Source organism: Mycetomoellerius zeteki, unplaced genomic scaffold (assembly GCF_001594055.1).
Source record: "Mycetomoellerius zeteki isolate Tzet28-1 unplaced genomic scaffold, Tzet1.0 scaffold145, whole genome shotgun sequence".
NCBI lineage: Eukaryota > Metazoa > Arthropoda > Insecta > Hymenoptera > Formicidae > Mycetomoellerius > Mycetomoellerius zeteki.
The window spans coordinates 3,218,897-3,241,105 of NW_017256393.1; the positions used below are offsets into that span (position 1 = coordinate 3,218,897).

A 22,209-nucleotide genomic window follows, 5' to 3' on the forward strand; every position below is an offset into this window, starting at 1 on the left:
TAATTTGTTCTTTACTTTAAAACTCATTCTAAAAAGTTGCTATAATTTGTTCTTTTAACACTAATAATCTTCAGGAAGTATTTTCTTTTCCATTTTTTAAATGCAATAAGAGTTTCAGTCCAGAATTATATTACGATGAAGTGGTTATCTCATGACATGACATTAATGTAACGCAAAATTGTAATTGGGACTGTACCCGGACCGCAAGCCCACTGATAAAATATTGATCGCTGCCGGTCGGGCTCCGATAAGCAACGCACACCGAAGTCAGCGTTATCGATAGCAAAACGTACCTTCAAAGGCAACATCGTCTGTAACACCACTATCGTCATTTCAACCTCCAATCTTGGGTTCTATCCGTCCGGAAAGAAACTACGAAAAATCACCCTTGAGAGCAGCCTCGGGTTCCAATCAATCCCTCCGGGAAAAGCGGTATATCGAATTTTCCTCTTCGGTAGGATGTCCGTAATGTCACGAGCATTTACCTCTTACTAAGACACTACGCTATACTGTTTTTTATTCTGACAAGAAAAAAAAGTAAAAAAGAGATGGAAGGAGTTTTATCGGCATAAAGGAGCATATCTGAATAATCAAAATAATTTCCTCTTGTTTTTTATGAATAATACGGTGCATTAAATAAAATTTTCTTTTCGATAAAGAAGAGCTACTAAACGTTCGTTTCGTATTAAAGCGCAAGTAATTAACCGGTTAGTAATTTATTTGTGTAATAAAATTAAACAAATAGTCTACGGTGAATTAATTATTTATTTATCCTTCGGTTTATATTCGTACCGGTTTTTAATCGAGAGACAAGATTTCATTATCCGTTTTATCTTAAAAGCTTATAATGCGCGAAAATCTTTTTCAGTATAAAACATTTCTGTGAAATATTCACATGCTTCACCGCGTGGCTACCATATTGCTAAGAGTTTAATCCTTCGAATTTATGTAAGCGTACATACTACTCAGGTCCAACGCGCTCGCTCGATCGATATATACTGGTCATTAAAATGCAAATCAGTTCGCTCTAATGATTCACTCTTTGTTGGAGTAAATAGAAACGACAAGACGTAAATCACAAAATCGGAAACGACATGAGATCGCGAGATTAATTAATTTCTGTTAATTCTCTCGGGGAGAAAACGGAAATGTATTGTATGTCTCGACGGTGCATCTTTCCAGAATTGTCGCGATTATTTCCGGCCTCGCAAAGCACGCGTGACGCATGCTTTCGAGTTTACGAGAATTCCGGTGGCCACTTTATCGAGCATGCGATGAGGCCGAACGAAACGTGTTCCCGTGCCGAGCTACACGATAGCTTCAAAGATCAGGATATGTTGTGCCTTCGTGCAGGAAATGTATACACAATTACGCGCACTAAAGGTGTACCACTAAGGCTGCTCAAAAGGATCCAGCTGCTTTGTGGAACAAAGACATCTTTCATTAAAACGTATTCTATAATGATAATGATTCGAGGAACGTAATTATAACTACACAAAAAATGTATCCGAAAATATAATATAATTAATATAATATAATTAATGTAATGTAACTAATTAAATACTGTAAAAATATTATATTGTATGGCTCAATAGAATAAAATTCAATTTAGATTAAAATGGAACTATTCGAGGCTGGTATTTAAATGTGCTGTGTCTTATATGTATATTTTTTTTAACTAATTAATGTGAGAATCTGACAATGAAACAAAAAAGATTGAAATATTTCTCAAACGATGTAGGTAATCTAATTTTAACATTCCAAATTGATGCACGCAATATCAGATTAGTTTTAAAATTAGCAGCAAAAGTAATATTCCACGTTATTTCCATACTAATTTTGAAATTATGAGAGAAAAATAATTTTTTTAATGAACTTCGTATTAACTTAGAATTATTTTAGAATAAAGTTCTTTGTTAATATAGCTCAAGTTTTTCAAAATAATTCACTCTGCCTTCTGCTATATATGTGCGGATGCTAGTTGCGTAAATAAAATTCGAGCATGCGGTTGAATTTTCCACAATGTAGGTAATTGCAATGTATCATGGCAACGAAGAAACGCGACCTCGTTAGAGCTCTAGCTCCGCGAGTTAATTTAATTAATCTGACACCAGAACCGCAATCTTCTTAGCACAGAAACCCGATCCATGACTTCCGCGTATAGCCTCATACGTATATGCATATGTATATACATATAATATTATAAGATTCCTATCTATATGTGTGCAGATAACGTATTGAGATAATCTGCAATAGTCTTTGAAAACTGCTCAATTTCGCAATTTTCCCGACAATGTCTTATTATCGAATCAATTTGTTAATAACGCACATTTCAACTCGAAGAATAGATTCCAAAGACAACAGAAAACAATGAATCTCATCATAACTAGCTTTTAATGCAATAAGACTTTGGAATCAAACAATATTTACGAATGTCGATCCTTTTTCTTGTATAAAAGTGATAATTTTATATATCTAATATTGTAGTAACAATGTTTTCTAGAAGTTATTTCAAAAGTTAAAATAATTATTAGGTGTGTATGATTTAGTTTTGAGGGTTTTTTTTTCTCAAAAATTTATTTAAACAACATCACGTAAACGTTTAATAACTGTTGTACGATCAACATTTAATTCTCTGGCAATTTCTGAAGTAAATTGTGCTTGTAAATCTGCATTTTCCAGCTTTTGTCGTTCACATTGCAATCACCACTTTTGAATTGACAGAACTAATATTCACATGTTTTAATTGATGGAGCAACATCAACAAGTTTCTATCAGAATTCTATGACCTTCAGCCGCCGTTTTCTTCTGATTAAAAAATAAAAGCAACGCATATCGAAAATGCTCTTTAGGAAGCTCTATTTTTTAAATGGTATGTATAAACATGATGTTTACTGCGTTATTAGTAAACGACTAAATATCGTGGAGTAATATTAAAGCATTAAGAAATAATATCTGTGATTGGGGGGAAATGTCTTCGACAACACTCTGACATTAGTGCTATCTTTTGCAAAACCCTCAAAACTAAATCACATTCCTAATATTTAGAGATAATACCAGGAATATAATGTAATTTTCTGTATTGTATATATATTTATAAAAAAGATAAGAATAAAAAGAGAAGTACTTTCATTGGGATGATATTTTTACAGTTTCATCACGAAGAGCTAAAAACAAGTAGTACGTTTTGCTCTGCAAATAAAAGATCCATTTGCACAAGAGATTTGCTGAGGAAAGATAATCGACGAGTACGCATTACGGTCATATTTCAATTTAGATGCCTTTCTGTCTTTCTCTTTCTCTCTTTTTCTCTCAAAAGCTCTTGGAAAGCGGGGAGCGAGCAACTTTTTCTAGGAGCATTGCGTCATAATTAATGCCGCCTTCCTCTCTTCGTGAACTGAGGAAGGATACTTTCGATGAAAGAAAAGGACTTTTGAACAATAGGTTACTTGCTTCTCTGAGAAAGACAAGGCGACTGAATTTTTGAATAACATGTGTTTAAATGAGGATTATCACGTAACTCCTTAGTCTATATAAAAGCTTTTAACATATACCTACATATGTTAAGTCTATAATCCAAGTAAGTTAGAAGTTTATACGTAATATAGTTCATAATAATAATAATACAGTGGTATTTGCATAATATTGTATAATCCCATAAATATAAAATAAAATAAAATAAAATAACTCAATATAAGCTAATTTTTCCCGATGCGTGATATGCAATAAGAAAATTATAATTAAGAGTACTACCTTTAAGAATACTCTTCCTTTCTCTCTTAAATATATTGTATTGAGCTTTTTTCAATTACAAAGATGAACTGTCACAATAGTTAATTATGATAGAATATTATTTTACGATACTTTTTCATTTAAGCAATTTCATTTAGATTAGTAAAAATTATTATGTTTTTTCAAAACAAATATTATCAGTATCTACAATAAAAGTTCAATATTCTAAAGTAAAGTACGAAATAAATTATACAATAAATATGATGAGAATATTTCGATTTATTTTATTCTGCTTTCTTGAATAAGAGCAGAAAATGCTAAATAAGCAAACTGTTTACAAAACAAGCAGATCGTAATGACATTTTAAAATGTTTCACGTAAATCTTTCTTGTACGTACATCTTTGTAAATCTCAAGCAACGCGCGCGAGGGATCGCTGTATGCTTTGCTAAAATTTAACGTCCGCACCTAAATTTATTGAACCTAATGGAGTCGAACGGAGTATGTGTACATACATGTACGCGTGTATATGCTGAAAGCTTGGTGCATCCCGGCAACTCCCGATCAAAAGCATCGACATGTTCTTACTAATTAGGCTAAACAGCATATAACCGCGGTCGCAATTATGAACGCAGCAAGCAATATTGCGGCAAACTGTCTTGACAGAGTTTATATTGATTCTTGTTCCAAAGACTTGTGGCAAAGATGTTTTTATAAGAACGACTATTTTATTACATATAATATGCTGATTCTGTATATAATATCAGATTCTATAATTTTAATTACTTTTGCTTTTCATTATATAATTTTGGTTAAGAAACATTATACTTCTGTATATTAGTACCAAAACGATACGTTTATAAATTATTTAGAGGTTGGTAAATTCTGTCCGGCAAAATATTTATTAAACCTCTTTGTTATATACGATACAAAATTAAGCATTCAATAGATATGGATAAGCTACGAAAAATTAAAATAAAATTCGGAAATTGCAAAAATAAATATAATTATAATCAGATTAGTGTACCTTTATTTAAATAAATTGCTTAAAGCATGCTGTATGACAGTGCTGGGATTTAGTTGCACATTCAGCTTGGTTCCTGCCCCTTACGTCACCAACCCGCGCGAAACCTAAATGCCGATCAACATAAATCCCACTGCTGTATGATAATAAAAAACTTTCTGTTCTTCTATTTAATCTTACAATCTTACACAGTAATAATCTTTCCGCATATAGATATTAATTAATTTTAATTTCACATAAATAAATTCATACATTCGCGAAAGAAGTGAGATTTAAGTAAGATTTTTAACTCTATAATTAACATCTAGAATTATTATTGTATGGTAGTTGTAGAGTAAAATGTACATTGATATTAATTTGTAGCACATACCTACAACAGACAGTGCGCGACACCGATAACTATGCCGCAGCATTCATACGACTGTATCCCTCGCAAGTGCAACAAGTCACGAGTTCGCGGTAAAATCCAATTGCCGGAGGCAATCTGCACTGTGCTACATTCCTCGATTGTACTGCATAAAATGCACGAGCAATAGATCTGCAGAGATTCTCTCGCATTTCTTTATCTCTTCGCATAATAAAACGAACCTATGTTGTAAATAAGAAAAGAGGAATAAGCGCAATTTGGTCATATTAACCAAAAATGAACCATAAATTAATCACAAATTTGCGATATTCTTTCACCAATCTAAGAACAGTATTTTTAATACAAATAAGTAATTTTTATAAAAATTGAGATAGCTGAATATTTTAATAAAATTACAGAAAAATGTTTATTTTTTGATAAATTAACTATATCATAAATATTAAAAATAATTTTAGAACAAAATCACGTCGCATAAATAGTAAATAAAACACATAAATCGGTATTCCAGCTGAGCCAGAAAAAGCATAATCGTATTCAATATTTAAAAGCAAATGAATTAATACAATTTTTTTATACATTTAAATCTAACCACAATGAATATTTCAAATCAAATCGTAGCGTATTTGAAAAATCCATTCTTTCAATCAGATTCAAAACAGATATTTTAATTAAACGCTATTCTTCTACAGAAATTTAATACTAAAGGTAGTAATTAATTATTACTTGTTGTTCAATGCTTTTGATAGTCAAAATAAGTAATTTCCAATATTAAATTGGATTTTTGTAAGAGTACTAAATATTTTAAATAGTGTTTATGTAGTGTTCATGTATTCTTATGGATCAAAAGAATATTTCAATATTTCGAAGCCAAATGAAATATTCCTTTTTAATTATACAGATAAGAATCAAAGTACAATGATAAAGAGGACTTCCAAGTAAAATTAAAATTGTTTAATAACTTTTAATATTAGTCGAAATACTAAGTGGTAAGGCTTTGTACTCGCTTTCAAAATTCTAAGTCCTTTCTCGAATGAAATAAAGCGTTTGATGTTTCAAAAAGCTGCACAAAAGCACTCAGATGGAATTTTAATAAACGGCACGTGACTGCGAGGGTAGAATCTGTCACGTACGGGAAACAGAAAATCTCGATAAAACTGTGCTTGTATTCAGACCTGCTTACAGCTTATTTCATTACATTTCCATAAGCTCGCAAACATTCGCTTACTTAGCCGCGTTTTCATTATCATTCTGATTAACTTTTGCAATTTTAATCACTATAGTTACATACAATTTTATATTTAAAAATACTTATATCTAGACAGAGTTACCGTGATGATTAATTCATATTATCGTGTAAACTTTTCATAGAACGCACCATTACTCATATTGGATAAATTTTAACGAAGATTATATAGTCGGTAAATAAACGAAGGATGCAATCTGTAAAGTAAAAGGAGCCATGGCATGTTTTTAATCAACATTCTGCGTATGAACCGCAAGAATTTTACAACATGCGGAGCTTATGAAATTGTTTCGTATTTAAACACCGTTCTCGACAAGCTTCGGTCCAACCAACGCCGGCATTTGATTACTCACGGGCTGTTGCTACTGAAACGCACACTCACAAAGTCTCTCGTTTTCAAATTAAAGTGAGAATTATATATTTCGTATCGAAAATTACAAATGGAGATAACGTCTAATTAAATTTTCATTAAGAAAAGATCGATACAAAGTTGATCAGAAAATATACCTGTATATATACGAGATATTCTCTCAACTATTTAATACTATGTATCTTTTTTATCTTCTTGGAACAAATATATATATAAAAAAGTACATAAATAAATATAATATATTTAATTAAATAAAAAATATATAATTAATGTATGAATAACATTAACATATAACAAACGTACATGTTAGATAAGTAACATAATTTCATATCGACAACTTCAAAGAAAAATATTACAACTATGCGTTTCTTCATAAGCACACTGAAAAAAAAATTTGCAGATTTTAAATAAATATTTACTCCAATAGTACTAACGAAATATTTATTTCCGAAATATTTATAAAAGATATTTATTATTAGTAAATAAATATTTATTCAAAATAAGACAGTTATGTTTAAATTGAATAAATATGTATATGTTTACATTTAGTAAAGTATTATTTATTTATAAGTAAGGTATTTCGTTAATACTATTGGAGTAAATATTTATTTAAAATCTGCAAATTTTTTTTCTATGAATTTTCAGTTTCATTCATTTCCATTTAATTAATAATATGCTTGGAAAAAGTACTGTAACTGTGATAATTTTACATTTTTCAAAACTTTTATTTGCTATCGCATAAAAGATAAAAAGGACTTCTGCGATTTGTAGTTAAAATGACCGATGAAAAACCGTTTTGTACTAAGTGTATAATAATGCTACAATATAAATAAAATGCAAAATTACACGTATATATTTATATATATATATATTTCATATTTGTATGTGCGCGTGCACATATACACATAAATGTGAAATTTAAATAGAAAAAGTTAGTGTTGGCCAACAATATAAGACTTTCGATCGAATGTCGTGATAGCACGTAGTATAACCAGAACACCGGAAGTACTCTCGCGCGTATCACAGGTTGAGACGTCGAGGCTGAGCGAGTGAACAGTGCCGAATCCGGACTCCCAGCATGGATCGATGCCCGGGGCGCACTTCTATATATAGCCACCCCTGCTCTCTCTCCCTGTCTTTCTACCTAGGCTGCACCATCGAGCCCGTCGGCGGCGGCCACCTCGCTCGCTTGCTCACTCCCTTCGTCCTTACCCCTTAGTTCGACCGACCTTCTGTGAGCCACAGGTTTTCCCGCGGGCATAACACCTGACGCACCTCGCAAAACGTTATCCTTATGCGAAACAAAGACCCATTTCCACGTGATATTATCGTGACACTCCCTGGCCTTACCATCATCATTGCATAAACAATAGGGTTGAAATCCCTTGGGTTAGTATTTATTAAAAGATTGAAATTTCTTTCATGTAATAAATATATCAAGAGAATATTTAATATATTCTATAACAAACTGTTTTCTTCAAACAGAACAAAGATCTTGAGATTTTCAGAAAACTGATGACTGTAAGAAAATTGATATTTAAATCTGCGTTTAAATACATCGGCATTTTCATTTCTAGAATTCGCTGATAATTTTTCCCCTTCAACATTATATGTTTCTGTAACACAAGAAGACTAATCAATTGTAATAAATTATGCTGACGGAAAAAACCAACTCGCATGTAAGGTAACGAGTTAATTCGTTAATGTACCAGAGGGAAAAACTAGATATTTTAATGTAGAAAAAACATAAAATGATATCGGTATAACTACGTTGTCTTATAATTTTGAAACACTATGCTCCCAAGAAAGAGAAAATATATGATAGAGCACAAAATAAATATAAAGCAAAATATAACTGTGCGCAATGATGCAAAATTACAATTGTTGCTTTAGTTATCGCGCCAATGGTAATTAAATATAATTATTAATTATATGCAGACACTCTCGACGTGATGCAATTATTACGCGAAGAGCCAAAATGACAAAGATATCAATGTCATTTCCAATTCATTACTAAAGCGGAGATGAAAATGAACAATACATTAATGTACGTGTAACATGTATTGTGTGTGTGTGTGTGTGGGTGTGTGGGTGTGTGTGGGTGTGTGGGTGTGTGTGGGTGTGTGTGTGTGTGTAACAAAAGTTACATTCTTTCATTTATTTTCAGAATTATATTTTCAAATAAAGATATGTCTGGTATCCTTTTACGGTCACATCTTAAATCTGAATTCGCGAAATCACGTTTACACATTCTCGATACACACGCGACTCACACAAATGATTCATAAAATTGCAAAACCGTAAAAATTGCTATTGATACCCGCTTCAGCTTTGTTTCGTGATAAAAAATTCAACGAAAGTCCGGACGAATCCGCCAGCGAATGGTTGTCGATATATCCTCCCCGAAACAATATTTTTATTTTCCAGATATTTTATTTGCACTATTTTATTAAACATGTACTGGCTTCTATAGAAAAAACTCCCTCGCGTATCTCTCCCCTCTCCGGCACGCATGAAATGAAAGTTTCAACATCGCACTCCGATGCGATTTCGTTTCCGATTTTCATCAAAGCCATCATCGGTCGACATAACACGAATAAATCTGGATTTGAACCCCATGTATTGCGTTGCATATTCTGAAACGATCGTTTCAAAAATCGACTCTTCCACAAAAATTTTGGAACGACTCTACAAGCGATTATAAACAAAGAACGCTTAACGCAGTAAAATAAAAAATCTTGTTCCTTGTCTGTATCACAACAAAATGTTAAAATTTTAATTTGAATGAATCTTCAACGGCGACATATTTAATATGGCGCGTTAAAGGATTAGAAAATATAATGTCCCATAAAAATTTCGAAATTGATAAAGGTCAATGTCTCGAGAGTGAATAATAATGCGGATCTGATGCGTTTTATGTATCGTGCTAGAACGAAGTATAGAGGAGAAGTGCTAACAATAACCGCGACGGATGTGAAAATTTCAAAGCGGTGCTTTTTCATTCATCCGACAGCCTGGAATATATCATAATAACCTGGAATATATCACGATAACCTGAACAGACGTTACTTCGTGATGCAACGCAAATCCATCGGCCGCCTCGCGCACGCGTTTTGCACAGAAGAGAGCAACAGTGTGAGACCGGGTCAGATGCAACAGGGGCATGTTGCAAGCGTATACACAGATGTTAAAATAAAAATGCCAGTTATTTTCTTTCGAGAAATTAAAACTTTCGGCGAAAAAGTTGAGTATTACTTCTGCATATTATATAATGATGTAAATACCTCTTAAATTCTTTAAAATATAGATATTAGCAAAAATAGTAAAATTATTAAAAATTAATAGAAGTTACAATTGATAGTAAAATAGTAATTAACAAACAAATATTTTATTAAATATTTGTTGTATAACCACACAGAAAGAATTTTTTCTTAGAATTTACCCTGAAAATATGACAGTCGAGGGACAACATTGTATTTAAAAGAATTTAATGTAAATCTCTCTCATTCATTAATAAAACTACAATGAAGTATAAAATAAATTTGATCAATTTTACTTAAGTGCATGGTAAAAATCTTTAAAATATTGTATTGTACCACACCTACCATATTTTCAGGGTAAATTTTAAAAGAAAATTCTCTCCGCAGTATTCCTCTTTTTTATTTTTATAAGAATAAAAAAGAATGCATGCAAGACTTCCAATGTTCTTTTAACGACTTAGGTTTCTGTTACAGATACATATTAAATGCAAATATAATTAACATAATACATAGATATAAAATATATATTTGCGTATATATAATATTATATAATAATTATATTTATATCTACTCTAAGTAGTAAAATCAATGGAAAAAATATTTTCAATTTAAAAGTCTTTATATAAAATAAAATATATTTGGATATTCTGTGTTTGTTTTCATATCGCGGCTTCATTTTATTTTTCAACTATCAGCCAAGAACATTCTGACTGTTCCGATATATAAATAGAATCTCGCGGTAATATATTTCGGCAAATATATTGACGTGGCGGAAATAACAGCAAATCAGCAATCGGTAACATTGAATTATTCGCCGCATATTAAATGAACGGTGTAAATATAAAGTCGTTGTCTCAAATGACATTTTTCTTGCACGATGAAACGACAGTATATGTAGGCAAGTTGTTGCGCGCGATTCGATGTCGATTTCCTGGATCATTTAGACTCGCTATGTCGCGGCTTTCGAGACGCTTCCAAGACGAGTACCGCATGCTATTCGAGGTAGAGCGACCGAAATACTAATTAGTATGCCAACGTCGCTGAATCCCTAGGGTAAAACCTATTATGATCGCTTGGAAACCCGATTTAGGGTTGAGCCTTCCTTCCTCTCGCGCGCATCGCTCGAGACACGCCAAAACACGGAACTCCAAGATTACCCTTACATTCAACTCTTAACGAGGAGCAAAGAAAATTCTTAATTACCTTAGGCGAAGTTTTTCGAGCAAAGTCTTGTCAGTCAATTTTCCCCTATAAAAGTTGACGGAATCGATAATTGCGCTGGCACAGAATTTAAAAGTAGCAGGAAATTTTTATACAAACCGAAGCTTTACATTTATATTTATGTTTATAATATGTATATTATAACAACTGCTTTGCATGGAAATTTCTCGCCCTAACAACGTCCTACATTTAAATGCATTGAATTAATTGCGTTTAATCAATTTATGCGAGAGAGATATCTGTAAATGAATATAAAATACATATTGAGGAGAGATAATAAACATCATATAATTAATTAATGTGCTATATATTTTGTTTATTATATACTCCATACAGTTACATTAATTTGTAAATACCCACAAATACATTTATATACAAATAAATGTTAAATAAACTCATTCTTTTGTGCAGTTAAATGTAAAATGTACTATTTGTTAGAGTAGCAAGCGTTAATGTCAATCGACATGAAGAATAATTTGATCAATAAATTGGTGATAGTAGCAGAAAACTTAATATTTCTAATCGTGGGGAACATCCGTAAATCCAGTTGCTCACTAATTTGCTAATTTCACAGCCACGTAGCATAGTCCCCTACATCAAAGGATTGATCGCGATGTTAGGCTCGTATAAACCGTGTACGCGTCATTGTAACATTCTTGCCTTTACAACGATGTTCCCTACCACGATTCACTGAGCAAACATTTGTAAATTATCTGGAAAGTGTAATTTCCTCTTTTTTCCCTATCAATATATACGGTAGAATTAAAGTATGATAAAATGTACAGATAAAAATAATTTTCAATTTATTCCAAATTATTTATAAAGTGAAGAAGTAGAATCTACAATTTTCTATAAAGTAACCCCAAGCAACTTCAAGTTCATCAGTACGATTATAAATTTTTGGGGAATAATGAAACCATTTTGCAATAACATATCAATTACTTATAGGATAATTAATTGTAACATTAGCAATTCCACGGCTTTAAAAATATGAATTTGTAAAAAGTTATCTTCTTATTTTCAAAATTTCAATATAATCAATAGTTTGATTAATTCTTCAAAAAATCTTTGAAAATTTCTAATATATATATATATATACATTGTAATAACGTTTTAACATAAAACCTACAACCTATTTTTTACATTTAATGACTTCTTTCTACAATGTATTAGAAATTTTCTAAGATTTTTTGAAGAATTAATCAAACTATATTGATTATATTGAAATTTTGAAAATAAGAAAATAACTTTTTACAAATTCAATCTATTCGACAAGTCGTGATACATCGCTCTCGCCTTTATGCACACGATATGCGTATTCAAGTATACTCGAGCAATCGGGAAGATCCGAGGAAATGGAAAAGACAGAATGGTATGATGTGGTCAGCCACTCGTGAAACCACGGCGCCGCATTGGTGCATACATATGTGTGTATTCATGTGTATAGGCGCTACACGCAAATATCAGTGTAAATCAGAAAAGAGCGTGCAAAAGTCGGGACGCGTTTTAATCCATGTTATTCGCAAGAATGCGTGCATCAATCGAATCACGGCTACGGCCACGAACACGTCGCGCAAAACGAGTATCAAGCAATTCACACGATTATATTACCGCGCGACACGATTTTCACCGACTTTCACGTTAATCGCTTATGATGTGCGCTCGCGAATTTAGCATTCAACGCGTATAATCTACTATTGAATGTAATATATTGTCAAAGATTTTCAGATGCATTTAAGGTAATATCTTATTCAGCTAACATATTTGAGAAATCGTTTGAAAATAAATGTTACAAGCGTGTCTCTTGTCGCGATGTCATCCGTCTACGAAACTCGGTTCTCGAACGCGGAAGATAACGTAATCAGGTGCTTCAAGTGTGTTAAAAGCGAAAAAGCAGTCTGGTTACTAAAGGTGAACTAACGCTCCATATAGTTGAAGCTTTTCGGCTTTCGACGAAAATAACAAGATTCCGCATATATGGAGTGTCTCGGAACTATTATCGCTTCTCGTCACGATAATAGAGAAGATATCCAATGAATGTTACAAGCGCGAATGCGATTCCCTATTGTATCCGTTATCAACACGTAACACGAAACATTTGTATGCAATCGATTTACACGCCAAATTACAAGTTTGATATAAAAAAGGGTCTCACAAAAATTAACCAAATAATAAATTAATGTAGAGGAAGATACATTATAAAAATTAGTATATTACCGTGGCTATCCATTCATAATTTAATGTTACATTTAGGTACTATTTAATTAAAAAATTGAATAATATTATCTCACGAACAGCATTTTTATACATTCGATACCACACCTCTCTCATTTTAATTTCTATATTTATTTAATTCGTGCACTCTCTCTCTCTCTCTCTCTCTTTTTAATGTTCGTATGAAGCAGGGATTAAAATTGAACGCGATAATATTATATTATTTATGTTAAAAAATATTTGTAATTTATGTCACGATCTTTCTTTCTTTGAGAGCTCTTAATTTTCATTGAGGCCACAGGAATAACCCGTTCCGATTGCATCGGGCGTATCCACAAATTGTCGCTATCGCGTGATTTCACGTTCGCCTCGCGTTCTGATACAATCATCTGGGTGGACACACCGAATCGACAATGAGATCGTTATCTGCGAATGGAAATCTGCGTGCGACGTCATCCTTCTAGAGCTTATACAGGGTGATCAAGAGAAATTACGCGCGCATGTTCGAAGGCTCTAGGCCACGGAGGAAACGAAGATCCAAATCAGCAAGGAAACAACTCTAAATTTTAGTGCCGTATTCTTAGGGCGTTACCGGAAACCTAGAAAGCTTTAAAAACGCGAACGAGCAAAGTGCTCTCGTATGTAACCCTACTATGAATTTACGAGAAAAAAAGAGAGGATCAATATTACGCTTCTTACTTATTAATTTTGATAATTATACTTTCGCTTTATTTCTACAACCGATACTTTCAAAGAGATTAATTTCAAATTTCTCATTCTATTGTATTACGTTTATTTAGTGAAAAAGCATATAATAACATAAAAAATAAATAATGACCGGTTTTATATGTACATACAATAACATGTTATTATACAAAATTTTTAAAAACAAGTTATACACAGAATTATGTTATAATATTATAAAATTCTGCGTCTCTCTCCTTGGAATATAATCTTTTATCAAAATTAAAATTTCATATATATAAAATAATTTGTAAAATATTGAAAAAATTGAAATAACGACAAAAATATGTTATTTGATTAATTTCCCCTGTTTTTATTTTTTAGAAAATGGAGAATATCAAATTAATATTTTTAAAAGTACTAATTTATAAAGAAAAATGTTTAATACAAGTCATAATTTTTCTATGTAAGTTTAGAAACTTTAATGCTTATTTCTTTTTATGTACTAGAATTCTAGTGTTTGAAACAACTCGCTAATTAGACAGTTCTGCGACTTTTGCGTGCAAGCGTGCACCCTCGGTTGACTTGGCGAGTGTACATTTCTAAAGCTTCCACAAACGGCGAAGAGATAAACTTTATGTTTAAAAATCTATTTCACGATGGTGACGATGTCGTACGAAAGATGCCCTATCTCGTAGAGTACCGTATTCTACAGAAAACGCGTATTTAGAATTCACGATATTTGTTCGTCGACTAGGTATTTGTTAACCGTTTCTCGGTTTACATAGATAGAATGCGAACTGTGTATTTAGGTCATACATTCGACTCAGGATGTTCATTCCTTAAAGCAAAATAGAGGATATTACGTACCGTGTTAATTTTGTCAGATGAAAATGTATATGTACCGCAAATATTCACAAATGTTTCGTCTATAACTGTTGGCAATATGAAATTTTCATCCTTCGTTCAAAATCTAGATTTTCAAACTTTAATGAAGATTTTTATATTGTTCTGAACCATGCATAAAAATTTGAAAAGATATTCTTACATACTTGTAAAATTGAAAAGAGATTCTTACATACTTGTAAAATCTTTAACACTAAGTTTTTACCGTCATAAAAATTGTGGATTGTGTTTTATTTATTTTTTACAAATTTAAATTAAATTACTAGATATTTAATTTATTTGCATCTCTTAGAATTCATAATAAAAAAATCGACTGTACCTTTAAAGTCCAGCAGAGAAATAAATATACGTTCTCTCTCTCTCCGACAAGTTTATACATATATTACAGTTTTACATATATTACAGTTTTAATAATTACTATAAGTTTATCAGTTTTATGTTCCAAAATAATGTTTCCAATACAAACAATAAACGCACAATTATTCCATAATAATTGCATGTTTGAAACTAGATATTTGTGTGTTTCAAATGCGTTTACTACATTCAGTTTGGAGCTTTCAAATAACTCTCATTTACGGATCGCCACATTTTTCCGTGAGTGCCGCGTGTCATTGCTATTTAATCGTATCTCGAAAATAACGGATCAGACAAAGAGTATATAGAGCGCATGGCCTGCATTGAAAACCAACAAATCGATTCTCTCTCTCTCTCTCTCCCCTCTCTCTCTCTCTCTCGCGACAAGTGAATAGTTCGATGAAACCATGTAACGGAGACGTAATCGCAGATAATCGCTAGATGCGGGAAGACCTATTTTTGTGTAAACAGCAGGCAATATAAAAGTGTAGCGACAGATCATATATCTGTACGCGACAGGTCATGGCGTGCAAATTTTTCCCTTCAATTGTTTTATTTTAAACCTTACTTTCATGAAAGGTTCCAAAAATAAGATGATAACTTTTTTATCAGTTCAATAAATAAATAAAAAGTTTATATTACATGTAAAGTTATTAGCGTGTGAAAAAATTACTTTTTATTTATTAATTACAAGCAAAACAGCATTTTTCGAGTTAAGATAATTTTATTGTATCAATAGATTCGTTATAAAGAATAAATATTTATAAAACTTACGATTCGATGAATATTCGATTTAGGAGATTTGTCTCTTCAAAGCAACGATAAATATGCTTATAAATAAGTTAATATCAGGTTTTTAACAATCTCAAATATGTTTTACGGCTATTGCGACGAGTTTTTGCGTCAATACGCATTTTGGATATTATTGCCGTCAAATTCAGTATTTGAATTTTCAATATTTTAGAGCCAATATTGTAAGGATGAGAGAGACCTCGATATTCAATACGTTAAAATTAGTTTTCAATATTGGATATATCTATACTAATTCGTTATATTTTGTTATCTTGATCTTTAATATAAAAATTAAAAACAATTTATTAATTTTATTATGTTATAATTTTATGTTATAATTTTTACGTTTAATTTTTTTAAATAAAAATTATACTATAAAGAATAATAAAATTAGTTACAAAAAAAATATATTTGTGAACAAAATTTTAAATGAATATGTATTGTATTATATTTAAAAATATATAGTTTAGTGCTTAAAAATATATATTCAAATATGATTATTTATCCAGCATGTTATATATAAAAAAGAAAAAAAAAAGAAAAACTTATTATAAAAACTTTAACATAACAAACTAAGCAATTTTAATTTATTTAAAGTCTAAAAAAAGTTCCAAGAAAAATTTACAATTTAAACGAGATTGACAATCAATATCTTGTATATTCTATAAAATTCAGCGAGAGGGATTCTCATGAAATACTTAATTAAGCAATCTTAATTAAAAAGTAACTTGCATCTTCATGCATCTCGTCATATTACATTAACGCAGATTTTACGAAGATTGCCTCTGCAAACTGTCTCTTGTTGTTTTGTGGAGAAGATTCTGGTAACTAAGGAGAAGCTCCTATATATAGTTTCCAGTTAATAACTCGCCTATAAACGAACAGGATCTCTGCTTAGAGAATAAGAAACGGCGCGGCGGAGCGGAAGTAACAAGAAGCAGCGAAATAAGGCCGCCAAGAACAATGAACGATAATGCCAGACGCGAGAATTATAATGGGAAGAACAATTTTGAATGCGGCGAATTGCCAATTAGATAAGAATGATCGATTGCAATTCACTTTGTGGCACAAACCAACTGTCCAGCTTTGTAACAAAATACGTTCTTAGACAATACACAAGTTCAAAAGGAGACATAAGACATCTTAAAGACATCTTTAATCCTATAGCTATACACATTCTTTTTTTTCTACCCTTGATATACACACTCGGGTCCCTGGAACTCCATCACTCAAAAAAAATATTCTGCCGCGAATATAAGCGGGGAATTCCTCTTAGCATTTCCTCTAAGCAAAAAATCTTACATTAATCTTACATTAATCAGATGCGTGTATTTATGATACGTATCCATCTATAAAAATGAGGACACATGAGCTATGATAAAAAATAAATTCCTCTATAGAAAATTCTATTATAATAACTCAAATAGCTTTTTGAAATAAGAAGATATACAAAATACCAGCGGCACGCTATTATTTGTTACAAGAAGTTTGTCATTTACGTGCTACCGTAATACGCGTGCACGTCAGTACATACAAGACATTCTTCTAGTGTTGAGAAGATTGCAATCCTAAATCCAGTACTTTATGGTTATACGAAATTCCTTTACTTTGTAGAATATATCCTTTTGAGGTCATATATAAATGGAAAATCCTTTGACATTAACACGAAACCGCTAAATGGCAGAATATTTTTTTTTGAGTGATCCATATTTGTTACCATATTAACTTCCGTAAAAATGGACATATTTCAGTTAATTTTTTTTCAATCGATGGAGAATTGATTAAGGAACAAATCTACAATGTGTGAAAGTCGATAAAATTAAGGAGCTTCGAGATATATAGGTTCAAAGAAAAAGAACAGTTCAGAAACATGAAAAAATCTCAATTTAACAAATTGCACTGAGGTTTCTGAGACCCCAGTATAGCTAGGATTAAGATATCTTATGATCTAAAACATCTTAATGATGTCTTTTACACGTACGTCTTACACCCAAAAAAAATATTCTGCCATTTAGCGGTTCCTGTTAATATCAGAGGATTTTCCCTTTATATATGAGCTCAAGAGGATACTCTACGTACGAAGTAAAGGAATTTCGTATAACCATAAAGTACTGGATTTAGGATTGTAATTCTCTCAATACTAGAAAAATGTCTTGCATGTACTAACATGCACGCGTACTACGGTAGCACGTAAATAAATGACAAACTTCTAACAAATAAGCGTATAACCGCTAGTATTTTGTATATCCTTTTATTTTAAAAGGTTATTCGAGTTATTATAATAGAATTTTCTATAGAGGAATTTATTTTTGATCATAGCTCATGTGTCCTCATTTTTATAGATGAATACATGTCATAAATACACGCACTTGATTAATGTAAGATTTTTTGCTTAGAAGAAATGCTAAGAGGAATTTCCCGCTTATCGGTAGAATATTTTTTTTTTTGGGTGTCTCAATTTTGGACATGGTGCAGTCTGAATTGCTCGAGTTTATATCGTGATGAGTAAATCAAGTAAATCTTTGAGCAAATTACTAACATGATATTTATGAAATATTTATCGCATAATAATTTAAAACAAAATTTTTTCAAAACTGTGCCTAGAATTAGTATATACATAAAGTAAATGTTTATACATATAATATATATATATACAGAGTGTAACTGAAATAACTCCCACTAATCATATAGTACTATTCCTAATAAAAAACTGAGACGAAAAGTCCTCTACCATTTTGCAATTTTCGTAATATCTTTTTTTAGTTACCCAATGAGCAAAATATCTAAAATCGTATAAGACAGCTTTAAGATATCTTTAAGAGTTTTTTAAGAAAAATCTTCAAAATATTTCACAAAGAACACGGAAATATATCTCAAAATTGTCTTATACATCAATTTTATTCGTTTATTCGGCAATATTTAGAAATTACTTAATATCTCGTTAACTATTGCGAAAATCGCAAAATGGTAGAGGACTTTTCGATTTAGTTTTATTATAGGAATAGCACTGTATGATTAATGGGCGTTATTTCAGTTACACCCTATACAATATTTAATTAAGGAAAATTGAAGGTATTTAAAGTTTTACTGTATTGAAAAAAAAGATTGACTACTGCAGCAAATTAGATGGTAAAATATGGCATAGCATTTTTAATTAGTTACAGCAGCCAATTTTTGGTTGTGTTAGCCTATACTAAAATTGCCTATACCGAAATCCTATACTGACATTACGGATAAGCTAACACAGCCAATAAAAAATGCTATGCCAGATTTTATCATCTAATTTGCTGCAACAGCCAATCTTTTTTTTCAGTGTAAAAATTGACTTAATGAAAAATTGATATAAATTATGATTCTTAAGGATAATTATTTCTTAAAGAGCATTTCTTAAAAGGTAATATTTGAGTATGCAGCGGAAAAGCAAAAACGTGAGAAACTGCACTTTCAACAATCAATTCATTTACGCCGGAAAATATCGAGAAGCCAGCAATTTCGACCGTGGTAATTAGCAATTCCCTAATTAAATTCCGCAGGAAAACATGAAAATGTTCCAACTATTGTATTATGTAATATATATTCTTCCAATTACATATAATATTTTTTAGAAGTACTTCTTCTCCTCGTTTCATATTTATATATTTAATCCCCTTAAATATGTATAATTTTTTTAAACGACTGATCTTTTTTACAAATTACATCGAATTTTACTCTCTCCTGGCGAAAATAAATATCGGGACGTAAGTTGAGTATGAGGAAAAAGTGACAGAAAAAACATAAAGGAAACTTCTAGGAGATATAAATTGGAACAACGAAGCGTAATAGGAGCATTTATCTTTTAAAATGTTTATTTTACATGCTTTTCCAATTTAGAAATTCCTAGAAGTTTCGTTTACGCTTCTGTGTCACTCTCTCCTTAAATTCGACTTACGCTCCCATTTTCCTCACTCAGTACCTTTTATCCTGGGGACGTCCTGAGAACGCCCTCAAGACGTAGAATGTCTTCTAGATGTCTCTTGAAAATTTGTGCTGTATTCCGGACAACATACACTCTAAATTACTTACAGTGAAATCTCACTCCAAGAAAGTGAAAATACAACTACTCTTGAAAAAAGTGAAAATATTTCACTTCTTAAAAAAGAGTGACAATTTTCATTCTTTTTATAGTGAATTTTCACTTCAAAGGAGTGAAATTTTACTCCAAAAAAATGAGATTTCACTAAAAAGAGTAAAGATCGTCACTTTTTTTTTTTCAAGAAATGAAATATTTTCACTTTTTTTCAAGGGTGGTTATATTTTCACTTTCTTGGAGTGAGATTTCACTGCAAGAAATTTAGAGTGTACCTATATTTAAAAAACGTCATAAAAACATTACGAAAACGCTTTTTTAGAACATATCTCAAACAACGCATATGTCCAAAAACAAGCATAATGCGCCTTAAAATCTACAATGAGATTTTAAAGCGTAAAACTCGAGTTTTAAGCCGTAAAAAATTGATCAATTATAATCGATTATTCTCCTTACATTCGATTACGATTGATTTTTTATGGCTTCAGAGGCTTAAGGTTAAAATTTTACGCCTTAAAATCTCACTGTAGACGCCGCTCAAAACATCTTGAAGGTGTCTAAAAGAAAAATATTTTTATAAAAATATATAAGAGACCTCTTATAACATCCTGATTTTGGACTTAATATTGTCTAGGATATGTTTAAAGCCTTGTGTCCTCAGTGCTAGAAAACGCTCCGAGATCTCGGATAGAAAAAAAATTAATATCATAAATCACATTTGAATAATTCGGTCACATGACCAATTCGCGTTTGGTCAATTCTTTCTCCATCTTTGACCGATTTTTAGCATCATGGACACAAGAAGCTTTAAAGAAATCTAAAAGACATCATAAAGACGTTGAGTGTTGTCTAGAAATCTAAAAGACATTATAAAGACATTGTGTGTTGTCTAGGATGAGTCTTTTTCTCTGAATCTATATCGTAAAAATTGTTATAGAGAGTAGCGCGCGGTCGGCAGAATGCGCGTGAAAATTCGCGACTACGCGTATCACAAAATGGAGTACAGTCGCAGTTTGACATCCACCGAACCCTCCCCTCGGGAGGTATCGTATTCTCGCTTACCTTCCGCTGTTCGCTCAATCGTCAACCCCGCCGACGCCGTGAGGAGATAGAGAAGAGATACATCTGTCAGCTAGTCGTCATACTAAACGCCCGTCGACGATCGCCAACACCGTGATCAACACCGTCGCACACTCACTGACTCGATCGCGCGTCGCGACATATCATCGTCGGTGATCGGCACTTATTCTTCCTCTTCGTTTCCTCTTCCTCCTCTTTCCTACGTCGGCGAAAATTTTACCGGCGAGACTGGAGAAGCGCGCTCACGCTAAAACGGGGAAACGGGGAAAACGTAAAAACGGATCGAGGGAGGCTCTCTAAAGCGTGTGTGAATAATCGCGAACACGTTCGCGCACGAACGCACTCTGAATATAATAACGAACGCGTAATAATTATAATCATGAAGGAAGAGTCGCGGACGCGCGCGCGCGTGCCCGTGCGAACGTTCGTATACGAGTGAAAAAAAGGTACCTACGTTAATTCTACGCGGCTACACGGCGTCGCGCCTTCAAGCGCGCTCGCTCCACGGTCGCTACACTAACTGCCGCGACTCGACTTGAATTTCGAGCCAGCGCGCGCGCGCTGACCAATCACCGGCCGGCGTGCCGCTGCCCGCCGACGTCATCACTGCGCAGGCGCGCCGTTGCCCGCCGTTGCCAACGGTATACGTGCGTTACTTCAATCCGTTGAGAAAAAAACCTAATGTGGGGTCTACAATAGAAGTCGTAGGGTCTTAAGTCGTAGAAAATTAACCAATCACAATCAAATATGAAAAGAATAATCGACTCTGATTGGTCAATTTTCTACGACTTAAGACCCTACGACTTCTATTGTAGACCTCGCATAATACTTTTTTCCAACATTTTTTTTTTTAATTTCTTTTTACTATACTTTTATCTATTTATTGAACAGATACAA

General features: G+C 32.3%; 1 protein-coding gene across 1 annotated transcript in view; it reads right to left on the reverse strand.

Moving 5' to 3' along the window:
- Positions 1–21,496, reverse strand: part of cac (calcium voltage-gated channel subunit cacophony) — a 190,101-nt gene extending 168,605 nt beyond the window's left edge. Inside the window, exon 1 of the mRNA XM_018462586.1 lies at positions 21,295–21,496. The gene's annotated coding sequence lies outside the window, so the exon portion shown is untranslated. The remainder of the gene's footprint in view (positions 1–21,294) is intronic.
- Positions 21,497–22,209: the final 713 nt, after the last annotated feature.